Raw genomic sequence first — 11,642 nt, 5'->3', positions numbered from 1 at the left:
GGCCCTCTCTGTGGGAGCGCACTGGACGGAGGGAAGTTGACGCCGGCCGCAGGTGTTGCCGTAGGTAATCCGGACCCATGCCATGAAGGGCTTTGTAAGTCATCGCTAACACCTTGAACCTCACCCGGAGAGCAACCGGTAGCCAATGCAGCTCGCGGAGCAAAGGTGTAACATGGGAGTATCGGGAAACTCCCGAGACAACTCGCGTGGCTGCATTCTGCACCAGCTGGAGTCTCCGGGTGGACCTCAAGGGCAGCCCCATGTAGAAAGCATTACAGTAGTCTAGACGAGAGGTCACGAGCGCATGAGTGACTGTGCGCAAGGCATCCCGGTCTAGATAGGGCTGCAACTGGCGCACCAGGCGAACCTGGGCAAAGGCCCCCTAGTCACAGCTCCAATATGCTCTTCCAAAGAGAGCTGTGAGTCTAGAAGGACCCCCAAGTTGCGGGCCCTATCTACGGGGGGTAATAGCTCACCCCCCATGGCCAATGATGGGATAATCGGAATTTCCCGGGATGCCGGCATGAACAGCCACTCAGTCTTGTCAGGGTTGAGTCGAAGCCTGTTCCTCCCCATCCAGACCCGGACCGCCTCCAGGCAATGGGACATCACATCGAGGGCATCGCTGGGGTGGTTTGGGGTAGAAATAAAAAGTTGGGTATCATCAGCATATTGGTGATACCCAACTCCAAAACCACGAATGATCTCACCCAGCGGCTTCATATAGATGTTGAACAGGAGAGGCGAGAGAACCGATCCCTGAGGAACTCCACAAATGAGAGGTCTCAAGGTCGATCTCTGCCCCCCTGCCAACACTGACTGCGAACGTCCCAGAAGGTAAGAGGAGAACCACTGGAGAACTGTGCCTCCCACTCCTAACCCTCTGAGACGTCGCAGCAGGATACCATGGTCGATGGTATCAAAAGCCGCTGAGAGGTCTAAAAGGACTAGGACAGAGGAGCAACCTCTGTCCCGAGCCCACCAGAGATCATTCGCCAGCGCGACCAATGCCGTCTCCGTGCTGTACCCAGGCCTGAAACCCGATTGGTACGGGTCTAGGTAGTCAGCTTCATCCAAGAACAAAGGGAGCTGCTGCGCCACCACGCTCTCAACAACCTTCGCCAAAAAGCGAAGGTTGGAGACCGGATGATAGTTGTTTAAAATTGCTGGGTCCAAGGCAGGCTTCTTGAGGAGGGGTCTCACCACCGCCTCCTTCAAGGCGGAGGGAAAACTACCCTGACTCAAAGAGGCAGTAATCACTGCCTGGAGCCAGCCTCGTGTCTCATCCCGGGCTGCATAAGTCAGCCAGGAGGGGCACGGGTCCAACAAACACGTGGTGGAGCTCAGCTTCCCCATGATCTTGTCCACTTCTTCAGGAGTCACAGGATCGAACTCTTCCCAGATTAAATCGACAAGGCCGCCCGTATCAACTTCGTCAGACTCTGCCCAGTCGGAGTCCAAACCGGTCCGGATCCGAGCGATTTTGTCCGACAGAAATCGGCTAAATTCCTCGGCTCGACCCTGCAAGGGTTCCTCCCTCACCTCCTGATTAAGAAGAGAGCGAGTTACCCTAAACAGGGCGGCCGGGCGATTATCCGCGGACGCGATGAGGGTGGCAAAGTGGTTAGACCTAGCCACCCTCAACGCTGCGAGATAAGTTCTCGTAAACGACCTTAGTAGTAACCGGTCGGATTCGGATCGGCTGGACCTCCAACAGCTCTCTAGGCCCCGTCTCCGACGCTTCATCTCACGGAGCTCCATGGAGAACCATGGGGCCCGTTGGGATCTGCGTCGGGTCAAGGGCCGCATGGGTACAACTTGGTCGAGTGCCTCTGTGGCTGCCCTTTCCCAGGCTTCCACTAGGGTAGGGGTCAGCAACCTGAAACAGTGAAAGAGCCACTCGGAACCGGTTCCCTCACAAAAGGAAAAACTGGGAGCCGCAAAAAATGTGTGCGCATGTGTGTACATGCGTGCATGTGCAGAACAGGGTTTGACTGAAGAGTGGAGCCAAGGCGAGATATGCACCTACCCTGCATATTTGAATTGATTGGTTGAACTTTTTTAGTCCCACTTTTTTTTTTTTTGGACTGCACATGGCAGAGGACTGGGAGCCGCAGGAGACGGCTGAAAGAGCCGCATGCGGCTCCGGAGCCGCGGGTTGTAGACCTGTGCACTAGGGCATCGACCGAGCTGTGAGCAAAGGAGGCAGGTGGGGGCCCAAGCGCCGTTTGGAACCGCTCAGGGTCCATAAGGCGCCTAGGGCGGAACCATCTTGTTGGCTCAGCAACCCCACGACAGGGAGTGGCAAAACGGAAGACCATCCGCAGGAGATGATGATCGGTCCTTGACAGGGGTGAATTAATTGGAGAAACCCCCCCCCCAAGATCATCTAACCACCGTCCGGATAGAAAAACCAGATTGAGCGTGTGACACCCCCCCCCGTGAGTTGGGCCCAGAATAACCTGCTTCAGGTCCATGGCCGTCATGGAAGCCATGAACTCCCGAGCTAACTCAGATGATCCCCCCAGGGATGGTAGGTTGAAGTCACCCAAAACTATAAGTTTGGGGAACTCAACCACCAACCCTGAGAGGATATCGAGAAGCTCAGGCAGGGCTGCTGCCACGTGTCTAGGTGAAACGTACACCAGCAGCAAGCCCAACTGAGCTCTGGGATATATATATCTTTGTTTATCTGTAAGCAGCTTTGTAGGTGCTTTATATTGAGAAATTAGTTATATAAAAGCAAATGTTTCATAATAATAATAAGTTGGAAGGGACCTTGGAGGTCATCTAGTCTAACTCCCTGCTCAGGCAGGAAACCCTATACCATTTCAGACAAATGGCTGGCCAGTCTCTTCTTAAAAACTTCCAGTGTTGGAGCATTCACCACTTCTGGAGGCAGGTAGTTCCACTGGTTAATTATCCTCACTGACAGGAAGTTTCTCCTTAGTTCCAGGTTGCTTCTCTCCTTGGTTAGTTTCCATCCATTGCTTCTTGTCCTGCCTTCAGGGGCTTTGGAGGATAGCTTGACTCCCTCTTCTTTGGGGCAGCCCCTGAGATATTGGAAGACTGCTATCATGTCACCCCCTAATCCTTCTCTTCATTAAACTACACATACCCAATTCCAGCAACCGTTCCCGTTTCATGATTTAGGTACAAGGGATTTTTTACATGAAAAGAGCATGGTAAGGGGAGGGGGGAAAGGAGCCTGGGTTGTTTATGAGTCATCATCTAGGAATTATTTTTCTGTAATTTTTGGTTCCTAGTACCAAGACCAGATCTCTTTGTTCTGGAAAGGTATAAAAGGTGGAAGACATCTTTCCTGGTTGTTCCCTTCATCTCTCGACCAGCCACGAAGAGAGACAGGGTCAACCCAACTCTATTTTGATCAAAATAAAAGTTGTTTGCTTGCTGAAACCTCGGCTCAGGAGTTTCTTTTGGCTCTTTTAAATTCCTGAGTAACACTGGGGCAATTGTGAGGCTAAGTGGGAAACCTTACAATTTGATGAGTGTACCTTGATTTAAGCCAATTTCTGGGTTTTCAAAAGTCATTGGAAACAACAGGTTAAAACGTCTTCAAACATGTCCCTTTTATGACTTGTGGACTTCAACTCCCAGAATTCCTCAGCCAGTGCCTGGCTGAGGAATTCTGGGAGTTGAAGTCCACAAGTCATAAAAGGGCCAGGTTTGGAGATCCCTGGGTTAAAAACATGTAGATAAGACAAACCTTTATTGTCAATTTTTTTTACTGTGGGCCCAATGGCACACATCAAAAATTAACTTTAGTTGCCCGCTCTCAAAGTGAAACATATATGACACACACCTAAACATACTATATTCAACAGGGGTGTCAAACTGCCGGCCCGTGGGCTGGATGCGTCATGCAGAAGCTGCGCCCACCCTATTGCCGGCAATGGCAAAAGCGTCCCGATACACTGCAAGGTTCTAAGATGGCGGCACCTGGAATGGCTGCGGCCGCATTGGCTCTTGAAGGCGAATAGTTTTGGGAGGGATAGTAAAGGCTATAGGCCACATGATCAGGAAGATTTTAATGTGTTTGAGCAACATGGTGGAACTAAGGTAACATACGACATACGACCGACAATCTTTGCTGGCATGGCGAGTTTCTAGTTGTTTTGGAACTGTTGGTGAGACCGTTAAAAGTCGTTGCCGCTGTTTGAATTTGTTCTACCAGCAGCAAGATCTGACTGCTGGCCCAGTGATGGATTCTACTGCAAATCAGGGCTGTTTCCAGAGGAGGAGAGGACCTGGAGCTTATGGAGTGAAGGAACTGGATGAGGCTGTCGGCAGGCCCAGAGGAAGAGAGAGAGGCTTTTGGAGAGTTGGTGGCGGCGGCAGTGTGCTCCAGGGGTGAAAAGAAGCAAGGCCTCTTTAAGGAAAGGGTGGAAGAGTCAGCATCAGAAAAAGGAAAGAAGGCGAGGTTGTCAGAATACAAGCTAACTTGAGGACTAATCCACATGAAGCCCCATTTCCATCTGTCCTGTTTGCCATCGTTCACTCCCTAGAGACTAAAATGGACAATGTGAAATTTGAGCGGGCCCCGAACAAGGAGTATATATCGGAGGTGGTGACCCTTTGAGAGCTGTATGCAACGAAATTTCATTTTGATGTATGCCGATTGGTGTACATTCAAAGTGACAATAAAGTTATCATCAAGACATCATGCGATGTCACGAGTTTGACATGTCTGATATACATCATATGTATAGACTCACACCCCTACATATACACAACATATATATTAAATACATCTTGAATATATAATGGAAGGAGGAAGCTTGCAAGTTCACAAGATCAATGCTGCAAGGAATGAAACTATGGCTGAATCTGGATGTTCTGCTTCGGATACCACAAAGCCTCCTCCCAGAAGGTAACAAGGAAAACAGGTTGTGAAGAGGATGTGTCGTGTCCCAGACAATCTTGCGAACCCTGTTCAAGCAATGCTTATATGCCACGTCCTGGATGGGAGGGAGGGAACTGCCAATGATCTTTTCTGCCGTCCTCACCACTCTCTGCACCACCTTCCTGTCTGAAGCAGGGATGCTTCCAAACCAGACTGTGATGCTGTATGACAGGATGCTCTCCATCGTCCCCCTGTAGAAAGTGGTCAGGACAGGGGAAGGAAGATGTGTCTTTTCTTATGCGACACAGAAAATGCGGGTGCTGTGCCTGCTTCACCAGTGTCTTGCTGTTGAGTGACCAAGCCAGCCTACTTGTTAGCTGCACACCCAGGAATTTGATGCTGGTAACCATCTCCACAGGTGAATCATTAATGCACAGAGAATTGTGGCTGTGCCTGCCTTTTCTGAAATCGACAATGATCTCTTTGGTTTTTCCAATGTTTAAAACTAGGCTGTTTTCCTTACACCAGTTCACCAACGCCTCAACCTCCTTGCGGTAAGCATCCACATTGTCGTCATGAATAAGGCCCACTAGGGTTGTATCATCTGTGAACCTCACAATATGGTTGGTGGCAAATCTAGCACAACAGTCATGAGTCAACAGGGTGAACAGCAGAGGACTTAGGATGCAGCCCTGAGGAGAAGAAAATGGTGCTCAAGAAAATGGTTTTAGAGGTATTTGTTCCAACTCGCACATATTGGGGCCTGTTGGTAAGAAAATCAAGAATCCAGTTGCACAAAGGAGCGTTTAAGCCTAAAAGGCCCAGTTTGTCTACGAGATGCTGGGGAATGATTGTGTTAAACGCCGAACTAGTCTTACAGCAGTTCATGTAGTGACCATTCAAAGTTACAACACCACTGAAAAAAGTGACTTAGGACCATTTTTTCACACCTATGACCGTCGCAGCATTCCCCATAGTCAAGTGATCAAAATTCGGACACTTGGCAACTGACTCGTTTTTATGACCGTGGCAATGTCACAGGATCATGTGATCATCTTTTCCCAACTTCTCCCTGTTCCTATCACGTTCTCATGACATTGCATGAGAAACGTGAAGCCTGTATTTTGCATAACCCGGGTAAGGAGTAAAGCAAAAGGATGGTCTTCCTAACAAGTCCCCCACTCCTGACGACCCCCATTTCTTCAACAATCCCACTCACCGCTCCCAAACCCATCTCCTGGTTTTTCCAGGATAGCCTTTTCTTCTCAGCAGAGGGCGCTGTGGCTCTTCCGTGAGACAGCCCTTAACAAACCAGGGTTTGTTTCAGCTTTTTCAAAGCATTTTAGGGAAGACAATCGCCCGTTAGAGCATCTCCCTGTATTCTGCTCTGGGGCAAAGGGATCTTGAAGAATCCCGCCTCTGGTTGAACACCCTAAGAACAGGGGTAGGCAACCTTGGCTCTTTTATGACTCGTGGACTTCAAGTCCCAGAATTCCTGAGTCAGCATGGCTCAGCTTGGAAACCTCTCCCTTTCCCCTCAGCATGGCTGGCTCAGGAATTCTGGGAGTTGAAGTCCATGAGTCATAAAAGAGCCAAGGTTGCCTAAAAGTAAAGGTAAAGGTTCCCCCGCACATGCGTGCTAGTCGTTTCCGACTCTAGGGGCCGGTGGTCATCTCAGTTTCAAAGCCAAAGAGCCAGCGCTTGTCCGAGGACGTCTCCGTGGTCATGTGGCCGGCATCACTAGACGCCAAAGGCGCACGGAATGCTGTTACCTTCCCACCGGATTGGTCCCTATTTTTCTACTTGCATTGTTACGTGCTTTCGAACTGCTAGGTTGGCAGAAGCTGGGACGAGTAACAGGCGCTCACTCTGCTACGCGGCACTCGGGATTCGACCCACCAAACTGCCGACCTTCTGATCGACAAGCTCAGCGTCCTAACCCACTGAGCCACCGCGTCCCTTAAGGTTGCCTACCCCAGTGTTTTTCAAATGTGGCCTTTTTATTTATTTCTATCCCGCTTTTATTATTTTTATGAATAACTCAAGGTAGTAAATGTATATCCACCATACCCTCCTTTTCCTATTTTCCCCATAACAACAACAACCCTGTGAGGTGGGTTGGGCTGAGAAAGAGTAACTGGCTCAGAGTAACCCAACTTACTTTCCATGCCTAATAGAAATAGAATAACAGAGTCGGAAGCGACCTTGCAGGTCTTCTAGTCGAGAGTTCCCCAATCTTTCTGGGTTGGCGGCCTGGAGGGAGGGAGAAGGGGGGGAAGAGGGGGGCAGGTGCATAGGCGTTATTTGCAAGAGACGCTGAAAGCACCGGCAAGTGGGGCCCGAGTGCCCGCGACGCTCAGATGAGTGGGGCTGTGACCACAAGCACACACACCAGCCAGCCACTCACAACGGCCCAGTTGCAAATTGGTCATAGGCTGGTAATGGGACATGGCCCACAGGTTGGGGACCCCTGTTTTAGTCCAACCCCCTGCTCAGACAGGAGAACCTATATCAAGGGTCTTCAAAACTTGGCCCTTTTATAACTTGTGGACTTCAACTCCCAGAATTCTGGGGGTTGAAGTCCACAAGCCATAAAAGGGCCTAATTTGAAGGCCCCTGCCCTATACCATTTCAGACAAATGGCTGTCCAGTCTCTTCTTTAAAAACTTCCAGGGTTGGAGCATTTACCGCTTCTGAAGGCAGGCAGTTCTCCTGTTCAATTGTTCTAACTGTCAGGAAATTTCTCCTTAGTTCCAGGTTGCTTCTCTCCTTGATTGGTTTCCATCCGTTGCTTCTTGTCCTGCCTTCAGGCGCTTTGGAGAATAGCTTGACTGCCTCTTCTTTGGGGCAGCCCCTGAGATACAGGTGAAACTCGAAAAATTAGAATATCATGCAAAGGTTCATTTATTTCAGTAATGCAACTTAAAAGGGGAAACTAATATATGAGATAGACTCATTACATGCAAAGCAAGATAGTTCAAGCCGTGATTTGTCATAATTGTGATGATTATGGCTTACAGCTCATGAAAACCCCAAATCCACAATCTCAGAAAATTAGAATATTACATGCAATCAATAAAACAAGGAGCGTACATAGAACAATATCGGACCTCTGAAAAGTATAAGCATGCATATGTACTCAGTACTTGGTTTGGGCCCCTTTTGCAGCAATTACTGCCTCAATGCGGCGTGGCATGGAAGCTATCAGCCTGTGGCACTGCTGAGGTGTTATGGAAGACCAGGATGCTTCAATAGCGGCCTTCAGCTCTTCTGCATTGTTTGGTCTCATGTCTTTCATCTTTCTCTTGGCAATGCACCATAGATTCTCTATGGGGTTCAGGTCAGGCGAGTTTGCTGGCCAATCAAGCACAGTAATCCCACGGTCATTGAACCAGGTTTTGGTGCTTTTGGCAGTGTGGGCAGGTGCCAAGTCCTGCTGGAAAATGAAGTCAGCATCCCCATAAAGCTCATCTGTGGAAGGAAGCATGAAGTGCTCCAAAATCTCCTGGTAGATGGCTGCGTTGACCCTGGACTTAATGAAGCACAGTGGACCAACACCAGCAGATGACATGGCTCCCCAAATCAACACAGACTGTGGAAACTTCACACTGGACTTCAAGCATCTTGCAGGGTGTGCCTCTCCATTCTTCCTCCAGACTCTGGGTCCTTGGTTTCCAAATGAGATGCAAAAGTTGCTCTCATCAGAAAAGAAGACTTTGGACCACTGAGCAACAGACCAGGTCTGTTTTTCTTTAGCCCAGGTAAGACGCTTCTGACGTTGTTTGTTGTTCAGGAGCGGCTTGATGAGAGGAATACGACATTTGAAGCCCATGTCCAGGATCCGTCTGTGTGTGGTGGCTCTTGATGCACTGACTCCAGCCTCAGTCCACTCCTTGTGAAAGTCCCCAACACTTTTGAATGGCCTTTTCCTGACAATCCTCTCCAGGCTGCAGTCATCCCTGCTGCTTGTGCACCTTTTCCTTCCACACTTTCCCCTTCCACATAACTTTCTATTAATGTGCTTTGATACAGCACTTTGGGAACATCCAACTTCTTTTGCAATTACCTTTTGAGGCTTTCCCTCCTTATGGAGGGTGTCAATGATGGTTTTCTGCACAACTGTCAGGTCAGCAGTCTTCCCCATGATTGTGATTCCTACTGAACCAGACTGAGAGACCATTTAAAAGCTCAGGAACCCTTTGCAGGTGTTATGGCTTAATTAGCTGATTAGAGTGGGACACTTTGAGCCTAGAATATTGCACCTTTTCACAATATTCTAATTTACTGAGGTTGTGGATTTGGGGTTTTCATGAGCTGTAAGCCATAATCATCACAATTATGACAAATCACGGCTTGAACTATCTTGCTTTGCATGTCATGAGTCTATCTCATATATTACTTTCCCCTTTTAAGCTGCATGAATGAAATAAATGAACTTTTGGATGATATTCTAATTTTTCGAGTAGCACCCTGTACTGGAACGTGGCTATCATGTTACAACCAGTCAGTGAATGGTTGTAAGTCAAGGACTTACAACCTGGTGCGCCAGTTGCGGCCCTATCTAGACCGGGATGCCCTGTGTACGGTCACTCATGCGCTCGTGACCTCTCGTCTGGACTACTGCAACGCTCTCTACATGGGGCTTCCCTTGAAGACCACTCGGAGGCTCCAGCTGGTACAGAATGCAGCCGCGAGAGTTGTCTTGGGAGTTTCCCGGTACTCCCATGTTACACCTTTGCTCCGCGAGCTGCATTGGCTGCCAGTTGTCTTCCGGGTGAGGTTCAAGGTTTTAGTAATGGTTTTTAAAGCCCTACATGGCATGGGTCCGGAGTACCTCTGGGATCACCTGCTGCCGGCGTCAACTTCCTCCACCCTGTGCGTTCCCACAGAGAGAGCCTCCTCAGGGTGCCACCGGTCAGAGAATGTCGGCTGGTGGCCCCCAGGGGGAGGGCCTTCTCTGTGGGCGCCCCGGCTTTATGGAACCAGCTGCCGGTTGAGCTCCGGATGGCACCTGACCTTCGCTCCTTCCGACGCGGTCTGAAGACCTACCTATTTGAGCAAGCCGGCCTGGCCTGATGGGGGATGTGCTGGGGTTTTTATTGGGGATTTTTATATTAGTCTACTGTTTTTAGCTTGGGCTCTTATTTAATTCTTTTTTAAATTTTTGTATTCTGTATTTTTTATGTGCCCTGTTCACCGCCCTGAGTCCTTCGGGAGAAGGGCGGTATACAAATATAATAAATGAAATGAAATGAAAATGACTACACCTGTGTTCACGTCTATATTTTCACACTGCAAATTGCCTGGCCGGGCGTCGGTTTTTTAAAGCACGGTAAATAAATAAGAGCGGCAGGCTTTTTTTTTTTTTTCTTTTTCAGCTGACTCAGCAGCTGTGGGTGGCAAAAAGGCTGCCCGAATTAGCTTGGGTGGCAGGTTTCTCTTCTCCTTCCAAAGCCTCCTTGCTTCCTCCGCCTGCCCAATTTCAAACCCTGGAAAAGCTCTCCGCCGAAGGTTTCCTCCTGAGACCTTGGCTTGGGACTGAATGAAATTCCAGGAGGTGTAAAAAACACTAAAGAGAAATCACGGAAAGAACAAAAGATGGCCCATTCAGACATGCTGGTAGCCCCCCCTTGTCTTATCAAAGCATAGCCAGTCCACCTTCTGGGGGATGACCAAACTTCAGAAAGCCTTTATCTAAATCCCTCCGGAGGAGGGGAAGCTTCCGTTTCTCTGTGGTTCTGATCTCTGATACCGAGAAACAAAAGAAAGGTTTTATTTTTTTTCCCCCCCTTGAATAAGACACAGTTCTCACGCTCCTCTTGATGGATCTGCATCTTAAAAAGCCCTGAAGGCAGCAGAAAGAAAAAAAAAGATTGAACGCCCACCGATCTGTCCATAGCACCTCTGTGGAGTTTTGCCTCTTCCATGCCAGGAGGGCAGCCTGTCACTCAAGGAATATTTTAATTATTTTTTTTTTACCTTCTGGCCCACCAGCCTTACAAAGCCATCCAGAGGAACGAAGCGGCAGCTTTTGAAGGATCTGCATTCTTCCACTGATCTGCATCCCAGAGAGACCGCATTGCAATACGGGCGGTCCTCGACTTCGGAGCGTCCGTTTAGCGACCATTCAGACAGCCCTGAAAAAAAAATGACTTGTGACCGTTTTTTCATACGTACCACCGTTGCAGCATCCCCACGGTCACGGGTTCAAAATTCGGACGCTTGGCAACTGGCTCATATTTATGACGGTTGCTGACGTGATCCCCTTTTGCGACCTTCTGCCAAGCAAAGTCAACAGGGAAGGCAGATCCGCTGAACAACCGTGTTACTGAACAGCTGTGATGATTCCTGGAACAACAGTGGCAAGAAAGGTCATAAGGTAAAGGTAAAGGTTCCCCCGCACATGTGTGCTAGTCGTTTCCAACTCTAGGGGCCGGTGCTCATCTCCGTTTCAAAGCCGAAGAGCCAGCACTTGTCCGAGGACGTCTCCGTGGTCATGTGGCCGGCATGACTAGACGCCAAAGGCGCACGGAACGCTGTTACCTTCCCACCGTAGTGGTCCCTATTTTTCTACTTGCATTTTTCACGTGCTTTCGAACTGCTAGGTTGGCAGAAGCTGGGACAAGTAACAGGCACTCACTCTGTTTCGCGGCACTCGGGATTCGACCTGCCAAATTGCCGACCTTCTGATCGACAAGCTCAGCGTCCTAACCCACTGAGCCACCGCGTCCCTAGAAAGGTCATAAGATGGGGCAAAATTCACTTAACAAATGTCTCA

Source organism: Vipera ursinii (assembly GCF_947247035.1).
Source record: "Vipera ursinii genome assembly, chromosome: 1".
NCBI lineage: Eukaryota > Metazoa > Chordata > Lepidosauria > Squamata > Viperidae > Vipera > Vipera ursinii.
Note: the sequence above shows the minus strand (reverse complement) of the source record.